The sequence below is a fragment of the Herpailurus yagouaroundi genome, unplaced genomic scaffold (genome assembly GCF_014898765.1).
Source record: "Herpailurus yagouaroundi ecotype Mexico unplaced genomic scaffold, PumYag 160, whole genome shotgun sequence".
NCBI lineage: Eukaryota > Metazoa > Chordata > Mammalia > Carnivora > Felidae > Herpailurus > Herpailurus yagouaroundi.
Window position 1 is genome coordinate 53,220,884 of NW_024412401.1, and position 15,347 is coordinate 53,236,230.

The 15,347-nt window shown below is 53.1% G+C and overlaps 1 long non-coding RNA gene across 1 annotated transcript; it reads right to left on the minus strand.

Moving 5' to 3' along the window:
• Positions 1-13,009: 13,009 nt before the first annotated feature.
• Positions 13,010-15,341, minus strand: LOC121035134 (uncharacterized). The gene is made up of 2 exons (XR_005792764.1): positions 13,529-15,341; positions 13,010-13,336 (listed from the first exon to the last, which is right to left on the minus strand). It is a non-coding gene; the product is annotated as an uncharacterized LOC121035134 (long non-coding RNA).
• Between the last annotated feature and the right edge of the window lie 6 nt (positions 15,342-15,347).

The window sequence follows — 15,347 nt, forward strand, 5'->3', positions numbered from 1 at the left end:
CTTCCGAGGCACAGTATACATTTCGTGTGAGGGTCATCCAAGGTTCTCCACAACTGCCAGTCTTGTGGCCATCCTGTCAGCGCTAATTAGACCCCCGCGGACGAGAGCACAGCGTGCCAGGGAAGCGGTGTCCACACGGTCATTCTCGGGCTGCTCACTCCTGCTTGTGCTACCAGAATCATCTTCGCTCTGTGAGGCCTCTGACACTTACTCATTTTCTAAGGGTCTCGGCACCGACCAGTGGCTTCGACCCGGCTCTCCCACGTGGCAGCTGCACGAGTCACGTGAACCTTTCCAGGCCTCCCTCTCCCCATCTGTAGGGTGAGGCCACCACCCCCTCCCTGCAGTGCTGCTGAGATGATTAAACATATATGCACACAGCACGGCTCCTGGCATCGATGCACAGAAGTCCCATCCCACAGCCTTACGACTACACTATCCTAAGGGCGGCGCTTGAGGTCAGATTCCTAGGACCCTTCCGTCCGCTCCACACTTAACTCTAAGCAGTGGTTCCCGAGGGTGTCCCCCGCTCAGCCACCCCACCAGCAGCAGCAGCATCACGGGGCCACTCGCTAGAAACGCCAACGCTCAGCCCAACTCCAGATCTAGTGAATCAGATACCGGGGGTCGGAGCCCAGCATCTCCATGTGCTAAAATCCAAGACCAACCACAGAAGGTGGGCAGGATTTGGGGATACCTACAGGTCCTCAGGACAGGGACCACCCGGCCCCAGAAGATCCTGCCATCACCACCTGCTAATGAAACAGGCTGCAAGTTACCAATTTATCATAAATACAGAGTGTCCTGTCTTTCTAAATGTTTTCCTTAAACATCAGGTATATCACTTAAATAAAAATGAAATTTTAGGGGTGCCCAGGTGGCTCAGTTGGTTAAACACCTGACTCTTGGGGCGCCTGGGTGGCGCAGTCGGTTAAGCGTCCGGCTTCAGCCAGGTCACCATCTCGCGGTCCGTGAGTTCGAGCCCCGCGTCGGGCTCTGGGCTGATGGCTCAGAGCCTGGAGCCTGTTTCCGATTCTATGTCTCCCTCTCTCTGCCCCTCCCCTGTTCATGCTCTGTCTCTCTCTGTCCCAAAAATAAATAAACGTTGAAAAAAAAAAAAAAAACACCTGACTCTTGGTTTCAGCTCAGGTCATGATCTCACGGTTCGTAGGTCTGAGCCCCACAGGGGGCTCTGCACTCACAGCGTGGAGACTGCTTGGGATTGTCTCTCCCCCCCTCCCCCACTCCTGGGCGTACCCTCTCAAAAGAAATAAACTTAAAAAAATACTGTTTAAAAATGAAATTGTATAAAAATTCAATCTTCCCATACACATTTCTATAGCAACACAGGAAACAAAATCTCCATCCACCTCCACCTAGACCAGCGTTGCCACGTAATTATTTTTCCAACTTCCTCTGTAAGACTCGACACAAACACTAACATCCTTTCTATCCGTTCCGAAGAATATGCATTTAAGATCTGGTTAACCTGACTGTGATCATAAGGAAAACACGTTCTGATCGTTGTATGTACATGTTTATTGTTTTTTAAACCAGACTGTCCCAGATTTTGACGCTTCCATGAGTTGAGTAACCAGAACATACGGAGTGGCAGGTGCCCACAGGGAGAATGGGACCCCAATCAACTCAGCGACCCTCCCGCAGCTTCTGTGGGCTTGATCCTGCGCTGGAACAGACCCTATTTTGAAACAGTTCTCTCGCTGCAAACCAAGACCCTCTTCGGCACAAATGTGGAACCCAGCAGCCGTAAATGATGCCTCCCTCGGTGTTTTCCCATCCGAACCAGGACATTTTTGAGAGTGGGAGGGAGGATGCTATTAATAACTGTGCCAGGACAGCAGGTGTAAGCCAGAATGCGCGATCGTCACCCCATCTGTCACAGTCTTCGTGAGCACAGTGATCCTCAAGGTACTTTTCCTCTGGTGTCCAGACACCTAACTGTGAGACAAGAACAGGACTCCGTTTGTTAAGCTCCAGAGTCTGACTCTTCAACGGCTGGGTGCTGCTCGCAGGGGCTGGACCAGTTGCCTTGAGCTCCGTGAGGGCAGGGGCCGGGGCTTCCGTATCGCCCCGTCCCCAGCATCTAGTGCCATGAACTGTGCCATGAGCACTGCTAGGTGCTCAAGAAACCAGCTAAAAGGATGAATCAGTGCTTCGCATTGTATTTCCCTGAACCTGAGATTTCTTCACAATTTAACTTTTGAAATCAGGGGTGTTCTTTTTTTTTTTTTTAATTTTTTTTTTTAACGTTTATTTATTTATTTTTGGGACAGAGAGAGACAGAGCATGAACAGGGGAGGGGCAGACAGAGAGAGAGAGAGAGAGGGAGACACAGAATCTGAAGCAGGCTCCAGGCTCTGAGCCATCAGCACAGAGTCCGACGCGGGGCTCGAACTCACGGACCGCGAGATCGTGACCTGAGCTGAAGTCGGACGCTTAACCGAGTGAGCCACCCAGGCGCCCCGGGGGTGTTCTTTTATAATCTACATTGCTAACGTATTTTCTTTGTTTCCTGAGAAGCGTTATTAAACCGACAACATGCCTTACGTGTGTTGGTGCCGTATTACCAAAACAGTACAGCGACGGCCTGTGATCCCGGGCTCACAGAGATGGGTCAGTGATACTCACGGGACCAGAGACCCTATCGTGGCAATGTCAAGGAGGGAGCTCCCCAATGGAGGCACCATTCCATCTAACAGAGTCTGCCTGGCCTTAAAAGTCTCGGGAACAGCCGTGATCTTGCTTCTCCATAGATCATCCTCCCCTCCCCGCCAGGTCAGTGATACCTTCTCATGAATGGGGCCAATAGCCTGGAATCCTGCCAAACGGTGGAGTAAATGCCATCTGTGTTGTCAACTCAGAGAGTGAGTGCCAACAACGGTATCCAGGCAGTCTCGGATGGAAGCCACGGGGGAGCGCGAGAGTCTTTATCAAGCACTGACGCGCGCTAAGCACTGACCCTGTGCCAGTCCACAACACCCACAACACCCACCGGGCTCTGGCCCCCGCTGCGCTTCCGCTGGCCACCCGTGGACTCAGCTGTTCAGGCAGACAGAGGTGGGAACCAAAGGCTGCCAGAGGGCAGCCCTGGGCAGCACCCTCTCTCTGTGAGGGTCCTTGCAGGAGCCCAGCACAGCTGAGCAGCTCAGGCCCAAGGCGACAAGATCCACATCGGGTGGGTACAGGATCCACCCTGGCTTAAAAGCCTCCTGCCCCACAGGAACCAGCATCTCATAATTACGCAGGTTTCCTCGGGGGACACGCCCAGTTAGAGTCGTCACTGCACGAAGAAGTCCCAAGCACGGTTGTCCCACCAGGTGCTTACAGACTACGTCTGGTTCCTCCCAGCTCAGATGAATTAATGAAACGAGAAGTCATTTTTACCATGAGCACTGCTGCCCAGTAACACAGCTGTCTTGTGCCATGATTATTTCAATGTTTTAATACAACCCGCAAAGACATTTAAGGTTAAACAATGACTAAATACTGAAAAACATGCTAACTGTAGGTAAGTCTTTATGAGTTGTGGTAAATACACGTAACATAAAATTCACCACCTTAGCCATTTTTAAGTGCGCAGTTCAGTGGTAACAAGCACATTCATCCCGTCACATATGTGACTACCATCCAGCCACACAAGTCCTCTGGCCTTAACAAGGCGTCGTTGACCAGTAACCGCCCGCTCTCCCCTCCCCCAGCCCCCGCAACCACCATCCTACTTACTTCCTGTCTCTACGACTTTGACCACTCTTGGGTATCCCGTGCTAGCGGGATCCCACAGTATTTGCCCTTTTGCGACCGGCCTATTTCACCTGGCCATCACGTCCCCAAGGTTCATCCACGATGAAGCCCATGTTAGAATTTCCTTCCTTTTCAGGCAGGGTAACGTTCCGTGTGTGTACGACCACGTTTTGTTGATCTCCTCATCCTTCGGTGGACACTTGGGTTGTTCCCACCTCTGGGCTCCTGTGAACAATGCTGCTATGGAGCTGGGTGTCCAAATGTCTTCCTGAGAGCCTGCTTTTATTTCCTCATGCTCAGAAGCAGAATTGCTGGATCAGATGGTAATTCTATTTTTAAGTTTTGGAGGAACCGCCATGCTGTTTTCCATAGCAACTGTAGCATCTTACGTGCCCGCTAGCAGTGCACGATGGTTCCAGTTTCCTTCTTTTGGTGGGCAAACCCCAGTGAAGAGTGGAACAGTGCGGCCTCAGAGGGCAGAACGAGGGACAGCGAAGCGCAAGAGGGTGTGATCAAGTTGTCCACCACAAAGATCCGTTCCTTAACCCCTCGGACCTTCTGGGAAGTGGCAGGTACCGTGTCTCTGGACTGACGCCCTGCGGATGAAAGGGAAAGCAGGGGTCCACCGGTTCTCATCTGCGCTGGTCAAAGTCAGCCTCAAAGAGGTGGGGTCCCTAGCACTTCCGGGCTGCGCACGCCAAGCAGATTTCCACAGTCTCCCACGCTGCAGCATTAAGGAGAAGCCCCGAAGAGGTGCTGGGCGACACCTATGAGCAGCTGTTTGGAGCCTGTGCAGAACTGATCTGGGCAGCAATGGCTGGACTGAATACAACAGGTGAGCCTGAGAGAATCTGGAGCTGAGCACAGAGATGTCGATATAAACTCTGTTCTAGGAAACGAGGAACCGCTCAGATGGCTGACTGACCTCAATGACTGCTCCCCCCCCCCCCCACTGGGATGGAGTCACCAGGTTCCTGGGGGCAAGTGGGTCCCTACTTTCCCTCCATCTAGTGTCAGGGCCTTTCCCTGTCCACGTGGCCTCCGTATGTCATCTCTGTCACCACTGTGCCGCACGAGGGCAAAAACTAGAGCGCTAGGGTGCCTTGGACCCGAGGCTGGTCTCCACCAGCCCCAGACCCAGGGTCAGAGATCCGCCTCCAGAGCCGTGCGTACGAAAGGATGGCGGCCCGCACCAACTGTTCCAATTTCTACACGTCCTCACCAGCACTTGTCATTTTCCGTTTCTGTTTTTTGAAAGCAGCCATTTTAGTGGGTGTGACGTTGCATCTGTGGTTTTGATTTGCATTTCCCTAATTTCCCTAATAACGGATGGTGTTGAGCACCTTTGCATGTGCTTATTGGCCATTTGTGATCTTCTCTGGAGACGTCTACTCAAATTTTTTAATTGGGCTGCTCGATTTTTGTTGGTCAAATGCCATCCCTGTCTATTTGCAGGAAACAGACCTAGTTAACCAAGATAAAATTCTATGCAGATAAACACTGATGATACTCATACAATGGAATACAACTCAGCTACAAAAAGGAATAAACTACTGATAAGAACAACTGCATGACTCTCAAAGGCACTACACTGAGTAAAAGAAGCCATTTTCCGAAAGTTACGTATTACATGATATTCTGGAAAAGGCAAAACTACGGGGATGGGAAACAGATCCATGGCTGCTAGGAGTCAGGGGTGGGGGAAGGAACTGGCCACAAAGAGGCAGCAAGTCTCAATCCTGACTGTGGCAGAGGTTACACAAGTCTAGAGATGAGTCACAGCTCAAGACAACGAACGGTATACCCCAAAGCAGGCCAATTTTACTGCATGTAAATTAAAAAAGTTTTCATGCAGAAGGCAAAAGGGTTTCTCCTTTACCCACATAGACATTATGCTTAAGCAGCTTACAAGCATCATTTGGTAGAACCCTCACCAAACTCCAGGAATATACAATGATTAACAGTCATTTGAACCCAGGTGTGACTAAAGTGGGAGAAACTAAGTCCTGATTATTTCAGATACATGAGATTCCATTCAAGCGTTCCGAGACGTGGAGTGTTTGCTAATTATTATTTATCCTATAGCAGCAGCAATTTAGAGGGGTAAAACCATGTCCACACATAAATGCATCTTTTTCGCTGGGGACAGGGTCTACTGAGCTTCTGTCAAATCCTTAATAGGACTTACGACCTTAAATAACTCAGGAATCACCCCTCCAGTCCCAAGGTTCGGGGAGGGATCGTGGCCTGCCCCAGAGGCACAGCAGGTCTGTGGCCCTTCCAGACACTCAGGCCAGTGAGTGTCCCTCTCCATCGCCCAAAGATGTCACCGTTCGAAGCATTCCTAGCGACAGCAACTCACATGTTCCCCGTGGTGATTTTAGTGCACCCGATTTCTTCACCAGTAGGAGCATTTCACCTACCAAGCTGGAACCAGGGCACTTTGGGCTCCCTGCAACACAGGGCCAAAATGTGGTCCAGGTCCCTAACCCAATTCCAATCTTGGTCACATATAAAAACTGTATTTATTCTATAACCTTGCACGTTTAGGGTAATTAAGAGAGATGGTTCCCAGTGAACAGAAAAAACAAGGACAGAGCACGCAGAAAAGCTTTTGATCTCTGCCTTTGGTTTTCGGATGAGCTCAGAGAATTACTATTTGTAAGGCACTCTTGACAAGCTGAGGCAGGAGCCCAAATTAGTGTGGTTATGCTAATTAAGTGAGAGGTTCTGTAGCTCCAGGACCCAATGATTAAAGAAAGTGAAAAGAAACTGACTGGGCTTTGGTCTCTGTGCAAACAGCCCTGTGCTCTGAGTGAGCCTGCACTGACAAACCTCTAAGACTAGACACACACACACACACACACACACACACACACACACACACACACACATCGCAGAAGCCCAGGACAGCACGGGTTAAGGGAGACTCAGAACAATACATCAGCACCTCTGAATTTATCCTAACTGTGAAAACTCATCAAGGAGGAAAAATAAAGGGTACGAAATCACCTGCTTGTGGCACTGAAGGCAATTTGTAAGCTACTTGCCCAAGAGGACCCTGCACGGCTTGCGGTAATGCTGCTGTCACAGGACAAAAGCACCAACTACGATCAGCTCTCCTTCAGAGCTGAACAGAGATGGTTTAATGAGTCCAGAGAGTCACCCCTGCAAGGAGAGACTGAGGTGCTGTCTCTTGGGAGGAAGCAAGAATACACCTGCAGGCAATCAGCCTGCTCTGGCTGTGGGATAAGCTGCCACCCAGGAGGACAGGCCTACTCCTTCTGCACAGACGTAGGAGACGATATCATCAGGCCTTTCCTCAATCTCCCTGCATGTGCGGGGGCCACCTGCAGCTGAAACGAAACGCCATCTATCCTTCCTACAAATGATCTTTCTGGAGGTTTATCACTCAGTTACACAAACCTACTCTCTGGAACTCAGCGTTCTCAAATTCAGGGGGAAAAACGGTGGGGGGAGAGACCCTGAGCAGAGCGGGACATTCGGGGAGAACAAAAGCTAATGCTCACGAGCACTTCTGTGTCAGGACTCTGTTAATATGCTCCAGGTACGTCATCTCATTTAACCCTCCCTGGAGGCCATAAGCAGGCGTGGTTATGATCCTCCCGATTTTACAGATAAGGACCAAGGCTTACACAGGCACGGTGACTCGCCCAACATCCCATACCACTGTATGGGGGAGCTGGAGTCAAGCCCACGGCCATCGGACTCAGAAGCCCAAGCCTCCGTCACTGTTCCCCACGGAGTCCATCCTGCCTTTCTGCAGACGGGGGGCCCGAGGGCTCAGAGGCGTGCGGACGGTGCTTCCATGCAGACCCAGGGCCTACGAGGCAGGTCTCCCGACCTCCAGCCCCAGGCCCAGGCTGCTCCTAACGTGAACGAGTGTCAAGAAAGTATGAAAGCCTAAGTCAAAAGTCCCCTGCACATACACAGCACAGGCGGGGGCCAGACTGTCAACTCCCTAAAGGCACAGATGGCCTCTAATCTTCCCAGCACCCTCCACTGCCCTGGCAGACTACCTGGCACTCCGCGCGCGCTCGGCCATCGAAGCATAGATGGCTGGACGGACAGGTGGGCGGAGAGCTGTTTTAACCAAGGGCCTCTTCCCGCCATTCACGTCCAAAGCAGATTCCCCCGCAATATTTTTAGCAAATGTACTTTTTCAGTCACCTCTGAGAAACCAGATGCTGCTTTGAAAACCTGTAGACAGATGCAGAAACACCTTCCCCATCCCCTGAGAGGCTGGAAAGCCCCAGGGGACTCCAGACAAAAGACAATGCGGGCGGCTCCAGGCCAGCCTCCTGGTGGCACCAGACCCCAGATCCAGACTCTCAGAGGGGCCAGGGAACACATGCATTGGAGGAGGGGAAGGGAAGCAACAAAAAACACCCAGGGTCCCCAGCTGGCTCTGCCTCTCACTCGGCACATGACCTCAGCAAGCCACTTCTCGTCTTACTGCCTCCCTTTCCTCAGCAACTGTCAGATGGGCACAATCCCTGCCATTTCACTCTCGCTGTAAGAACAGAACTCGTGAAATCGCACACGTATCTAAAGGTGAAGCTCCTAGCACGGTACCTGACATACAGGAAGTACCCAGCAACTGTTAACTGCCGTTCTCTTCAACTGGGAAAAACGCTGTATGACTCCAATACCTTACGATAACCAAAGAACAAAACCCAAAACCAACAGCAAAAAAGACACACAAAACCCACGTCTAGAGAAGTGTTTTGAAAGCTATGAAGAATTACGTAAGTTTTACCGTGATGAGAGTTAAGTGCCACACAATATCGGTGTCATTAAAAGCCAACAAAACAACCCCAATGCATCCAACTCCCCCCTTGATGTTGCTCACAAAGAATCAGCATTAGAAAGAGTTCTGGGACGGGTTTGGCCACCCCATCAGGTTACAACAGAGGTGCCGGAAGCTCAGAAAGATTAAGCCATTTGCCCAAGGTCACCCACCCAGCATGAAGCAGGGCTCCCTGGCCCCCTTGTGAGCTAGAGCAGGAGAGCCAGGGCCACTGTCTTTCCCAGCATCCCATCCGGCATTCATTAGTGGCCCTTTCAGTGCCTCGGTGGCAGAGGGGTCCCTGGAAATGCAGAGGCCCAGTTTTGCCCAAGTCACAACAGTCAAGAGAATAATGTCATCACAGCCAATGGAAATACAGAAAAATGGGCTGCAGTCCCAACTTGGCCCCCACTCAGCGTATGACCACCGGCAGATCTCAGCTGTTCCGGATCTCAAGATCCCATGCAAAAAAAGGAAAGCTTGTGTCTCAGTTTCCTCCTGCAGTTGAACGAGAACCTCCCGCTGTAAGGATTAAATGAGACCACGTGGGTAAAACACGCAGCACAGGGCCTGGTACGGTAACGTGGGAAGCGTTACTGAAACTCGCTGCTACTATGACTCTTGTGTTTATCGCTGAAAGGAGGAGCTGAGAGTAGCCAATTCCATGACCCGTGTACAATCACCCATCTCTGTATTCACGGCCAGCCACGTGCAGGAAGGAGGCACACGTGATTATCCATAAGCAGCAAATAAACACGACCACTGTGTCCAACCAGAAGTTTTGGGGTTTTGTTTGCTAGTTTCGGGCCAACTAAGGGGCGGTTGGAGCCACCACACCGCACCAGACCCCACTGTCCCTCTTCACGCTGCGTCCACACCTGCCTCCTCCCTCATCACTCCGCGTCCACGCCTGCCTCCTCCCAAAGGCTGCGTGCAGAAGCCCCGCTCAGGGATTCCACGGGCTGCCTCCACTCTGAACGGCATGGCGCGCGGCCGGGAGCCACGCTTGTCAAGTCCGCGCCGATGGCATAAATGTTTGAAAAACCAGAAAGCAAATGTGTGAACTCCGCCCTTTTGTCTCCGGCCCGGGGAGGACCACAGGCCACCCAGGCCACCGGGTGCCTGACAGCCCCACTTCTATGCTTTACAAGTAGGGCGGTTTCCTGATCACAAAAAGCCATTGAAAAGCAAGGAGCACGATCGCCTTTCGGGAACTAATGAGAACAGAGGGTCTGAGCTGCGAAGAGGCAGCAACGGTGTTTCAGGAAGACGCAGTCCGACCGCAGGTGGGGACTCCACCACCCACCTTCCAAACCACAGCCTGGAAGGAAAGGTGGGGAGAGACAGGGATGGTGGCCATCAGACAGCAGACTTTCAATCCAGGAGGTAAATCTCTGCACGGCATCTTCGTTCACAGAGGAGGAGGACGGGACATACGACACTCTGCCTGAGTCCCTGGACAAAGAGGAAAGGGGGAGCCAGGAGAGCCCCAGCAGCCTACCTCTCCTGGCCCCCCAGGGAGCGTGTACTCACAAACAGTCCACAAGCAGAGCTGACGGTGCAGGCGGCTCGTCCTAAATGACACCCAGAGGCCGACTGAAAAAATAACAAGTAGAGACAAGGACTCTCATCAGGGCCTCGCTGCTGTGGGGAGCAGGCTGAGCAGAACTGGCACATGCCAACGGTTTGGAAATAAAAGGCAAAGTCCCAACTGTTCGGATGCCTGAGAGGACTGTCCCTGTGTGTCCCCTAGTCCCGCACAGCCATTACAAACATCAGTGGCCTGCCGGTCGCAGGCTCAGAGGGGAGCATGGCTCACTCTCTCACCACGTCGTCGCAGAGCTCCCTCAGTAGTGCTCCGAGACTTTGATCTCAGCCTTCCCGGGAGTTTTCAGAAAACTACACCAAAACAGCGATCAACGATCAACGTATCTGGTTAACACAAGCCCACAACTGTCCGCATATCCTGATCAGATTAGTGGTCCTACTAATTCACCAAGAAACATCCTCACTGGCAATTCAAAACCCAGAAGAAGCTCCATTTAAAGATAATTTTGGGGGTTGCCTGGGTGGCTCAGTCGGTGGAGTGTCTGACTCTTGATTTTGGTTCAGGTCATGATCCCAGGGTCGTGGGATCGAGCCCCACATTGGGCTCCAGGCTGAGTGTGGGGCCTGCTTGAGATTCTCTCTCCCCGCTGCTTGCGTGCTCTCTAAAATAATTAAAATGAAATGAAAAAGGAACAAAAAATAAAGATAATTTTGGGGCACCTGCTGGCCCAGTCAGTGGACTGTGGGACTCCTGACCTCAGGGTTGCAAGTTCAAGCCCCACGTTGGGTGTGGAGATTACTTAAAAATAAAATCTTAAAAAAATAATAATTTTGAGACTTGGAATCAGAGACCTGAGTTCATCCTATGATAGTATCAAGTAAATTCCTTCATTCTTCCAGCGAGTAGCTAGTGAGCATCTATGTCCTAAGCACAGCGATGGCAACCTCGTGGTGGACCAGACAGGCACACTCCTCCAAGAAGCTAATGGTCTCGTCAGGACCCCATCTGTTGATTTTTCTAATGTTTATTTATTTTTGACAGAGAGAGACAGAGCATGAGTGGGAGAGGGGCAGAGAGGGAGACACAGAATCCGAAGCAGGCTCCAGGCTCTGAGCTGTCAGCACAGGGCCTGACGCAGGGCTCGAACTCACAGACTACGAGATCATGACCTGAGCTGAATGAAGTCAGACGCTCAACAGACTGAGCCACCCAGGCGCCCCAGTATCTGCTGATTTTTAACTTTCAGAAAGGAAAGTGAGGTTTCTGGATGAGCTAAACAATACCGATTTCCCCAAGTGTTTATTTGGGGCCTTCCCATGGAATTCGCGATCTGCTAGGGGAAGAGAAGGCACGACGAGCCCAGAGGAGGCTGGTTTTGGAAGAGAAGGCTGAGTGCATCCTGGAAGTAAGTTTTCACACTGCTCACTGGAGGACCCAAGGAGGATCCTCAGGGGCCACCACTGAACAGGAAGGATTCACGGTCCTCAAAGTTTCTGATGGCCCTCATCCATGGCAGATAAGGACCTGCCACCTTCAAACAGAACAAAGAAGCACTAACTTGAGAGTCTCATGCCTTCAGAGCTCCGATGGAGAAAACGAGACCCTGGAAAGGGAAAGAGTCACCCAAGCTCACAATGACAGGTCTCAGTCTTAGTCAAATGGCCGAAACAAATGGCTGGAACCAAGATGACAGATCCCTTAAGAATTCACAAACTGTGGGTTTTGTTTTTCATCATAAAACGGCCTTCGGGGCAAGGTGGGTGACGAATCGGGGGAACACCTGTCCCAGCAGCGAGGCGCCCGGTCGGATCCTTCGTGGGCGCGGCTGCCGGCAGCACTCTGTCCAGTGCGTCATCTTATTATGGCAACGGGGAACACGTCCAGCTGGACTGAAGTTAAGACCCAGCCCCGTGCTCAGGGCATCCTCCAATCCGGGCTAATTTGGGAAATGATTTTTCTGCAAGCTCACACATGACTCATCTTTACGGCCTCCCATCAGGTCTGTCGGCCACGAGGAATCCCATTCAAAACACCTCTGCCAACAGCTGTGCAGGACACCAGGCAACATCTGGGGCCGCGGTGGCTGCTTCTGTGAAACGCAGCCCACACCCATGCCACTTATCTCCCTCAAGGACTGCTAATGTTGTTAGTGTTATTAGTATCACACGCAGCCTAAAGACTACGCTGGGCCTCCTTTATTTAACGGAGTTGTTGTTGTTTCCCTCCCCCCTTAGGGAAGACCAGAAACAGAAACATGAGCAAGAATCAAGATGAAGCTACTGTGTGCCCAGCACCACGGGAGGCTCTAAGCGGTGCTCTGTGAAGGCGGAACGGTGGCCGGGCAGGGAGCTGGAGACCGCCTGGTCGGTCCCCCACACCTTCCTGGACCTTAGTTGTCCTCAGGCGCAAAATAGGGAGAATGAGCCCTGACCCAGCCCCCAGGACGGTCCCACGGGTGGAGTGAAAGGAGGCCGTCTCTCGATGCATATTCTCAGAATGACAGGACGCTGCAGACATGTTCAAGACCATTTTGATGTTACTCTTGGGCCGGGACCCTGGGAGGGCCGGTCTTCTTCGGACCCCGTGCTGTGAGGCATCACAGCATTTGCCTACGAGGACAGACTGGGTAAGTTGCACGTGTGAGTGAATGAAGGCCTACCGGGAGCCACAAAAATGTTGTACGCGTTGACTGGATTCATCTTGACCACAAAGACTGTTAAGGGGGGAGGGAGGAGGAGGAAGTGTAAAATCTGAACGAAGTTTAAAGTTGACCCAAACCCAGTGAGTGCTGATCCACAAGAACTTGCTACGGCCTCGTGGGACGGCACTCGTACTTTTCCGCTGTTCTGAGGGAAAAGCGCAACGACGAAAAGTTACCGCGCACGCAGTCGGGATAAATGTTGCTTTTTAATTTACAACAAAAGCCTCTCCACACATCTGAAAAAACATACACTGGGGTCTGAGACGCCGTATTTATTCTGTCCTCAGGCGGTGCACCGGGGAGCGTGTACCACGTCAGCCCCAGCGGGCAGTTCGGGGTCACGGGGAGCCTGTAGAACTGGCCGGGGGGTTCGGTGACAGTCTACGTTCTCACGGTGTCTATTCTGAGTATCTGCCCAGTTAGGAGGTGAGGCCCTGGAGGGGGGTGGGGTGGCGGGTTGTATTCCAAGGACCAGAACAAGTCCAGGCCCCTTCGGAGACGCTGGACAAACCATCTGCGATGCACAAACGAGCAAGGGAGACGCTGATGAGCGGTCAGTAAAACCAGAACCCCTTCCTCCCTATCCCTGCATTGTGCCCCTGCTAACTCGCCCCACCCTCTGAGTCTCACCCTGAATCTCAGCTCCCCACAGAGCTAGCCGCCGGACACCTGCCCCCGCCCTAAGTCTGACGTGACCCCTCCTGACCTCTCCGGTGCTCCCCACGCCGCCAGGGCCAGGGCCTGGGCGCACTGATGTCTGCTGAGTTCAACGCTAGTTCCCCGGAGCCTCGCGAGGAGCCGGACAGAGCTGGTGCAGAGCGACTGAGGAAGGAATCGATGGAGGAACGGGGCAAAGATTTCAAAGTCCGGATGAAACGCGAACACACACAAATGGTGTCTCCGAGGAAGGGGCTGCAGACTCAAATGTCAACGGCCCAAGTGGGAAACAGGAATCCGAGACGTGGCTGGGGGGGGGGGGGGGGGCGGCGGCCCCCACCCCCTGCCCCACCCCGCCACCTTGTAGGAAACAAGGCCTCAGAATTACCAGAGTTTGTCATTTTTCAAGAGAACCAGAAATCTGAGACATGTGAGCGATTTCCTGATTTTTAAGGGCTGGCCATCAATCCCTTCCTCTTTCTTCGGCAACGCGTATGGCTCAAACACAGCACATCTATGGACAGAACCCAGCCCGGAGCCACCAGCCTGCTACCTCCGCGCATAGGCAAGAGAGGCGTTTCAGTTCCAGACACGCAGGGCATCAACCGTCCGCACACGATGTGTTTGCTGGAACTAAGCGTGAACCAACTGAACGCCATCATACCTGCGTGCAACCGGAACCGTGTTCCCCGGCTCCCCCAAAGTGGCCTTGGAGCGGCCACACGCGTCTCCTGCCGGTGCCCTGGCTCAGAACTAGTCCCGCTGGCCTCCTAGGGCAGAGTCTCTTCTCTCTTCTCTCTACCGGGCCTCCCTCCGCACAAGCTCACTCCGGGTTGCTCCCTGATCCATACGCCTCCGCCCTCCAACATCAGCCCTCCTCCGCCAAAGCTAACCGGACAAGGCCCCGACCGGCCAGCCAGCTGACCCTCTGCCGCCCTCTGGAACCCAGACCGTCTCGATCTGGGAGCAGAGATGACCGGAGACAGCACGAACTGAGGCTTAACTTTCCGTGTCCCCAAAGAAACGGCAGGTAGACCCTGGGAGGAAGGCAGTGGGTGTACCCCTCCCCCAACCCCTCCCCGCCCCCAGCCAGGCACTGCTGAGTCAGTATACTGAAGGGCGGCATGGCAGACCCCAGAACATCCCCCCCCCGCCCCGGAGACCCCGAGTGACTCTTCAGCCTCTATGACTTGCCAGGGACTCACTTGCTAACAGGAGTCGCTGCTGCACCCAAAGCCCTTCCCTTGGAATGAAACACTCTGCTGGTGACTTAGGAGAAGGGCTGTTTAGAAAACGCCAACAGGAACCTCATCCAAACGCAAGGAGAAGCGCGCCTGTAACGACCAACAGGGACCCCCAGGGAGACGCACCCTTCATTCCAGGGGCGCCCCCATCTTCCCCGAAGACCGTGAGGCACAGCCAAAGGCCGTAGACACCACGGGCTTCCTGCTAGCTCCACACAAGGTGCCAACCTCAGAACTTTCTCGCTTAGCTGCCTCCCACCCAATGCATTTTCCTCCCGAGTTTCCCGCGGCCCTGGGTCAGCCCCTTCCTCTCTGCCCTCCCCCCCCCCACCTCCACTCCACCTGGGCATCCCTCCCACCCTCTCTTCGGAGCCCAGCACAAGCCCCGTCCCCTCCAGGGCCTCCCCCATTCCCTGGCTGTCCCCAGCTCTGGCTGCAGTGCCTATCAGGTGGCCCGGGAGTCCGGGGTCAGGCTAGGTCTGGCCCTCCCTGCCTCAGAGAAGCTTCTCTGAAGAAGGCGCTTACTGGTGTCTCCGTCTGCGGCAGACCCTCGCGGAAGGAGGTGCCCAGAGAGGGCGAGGGGCTAATCTATGCTGAAAGCAACTGGCCTTAGGACCCCCCCCC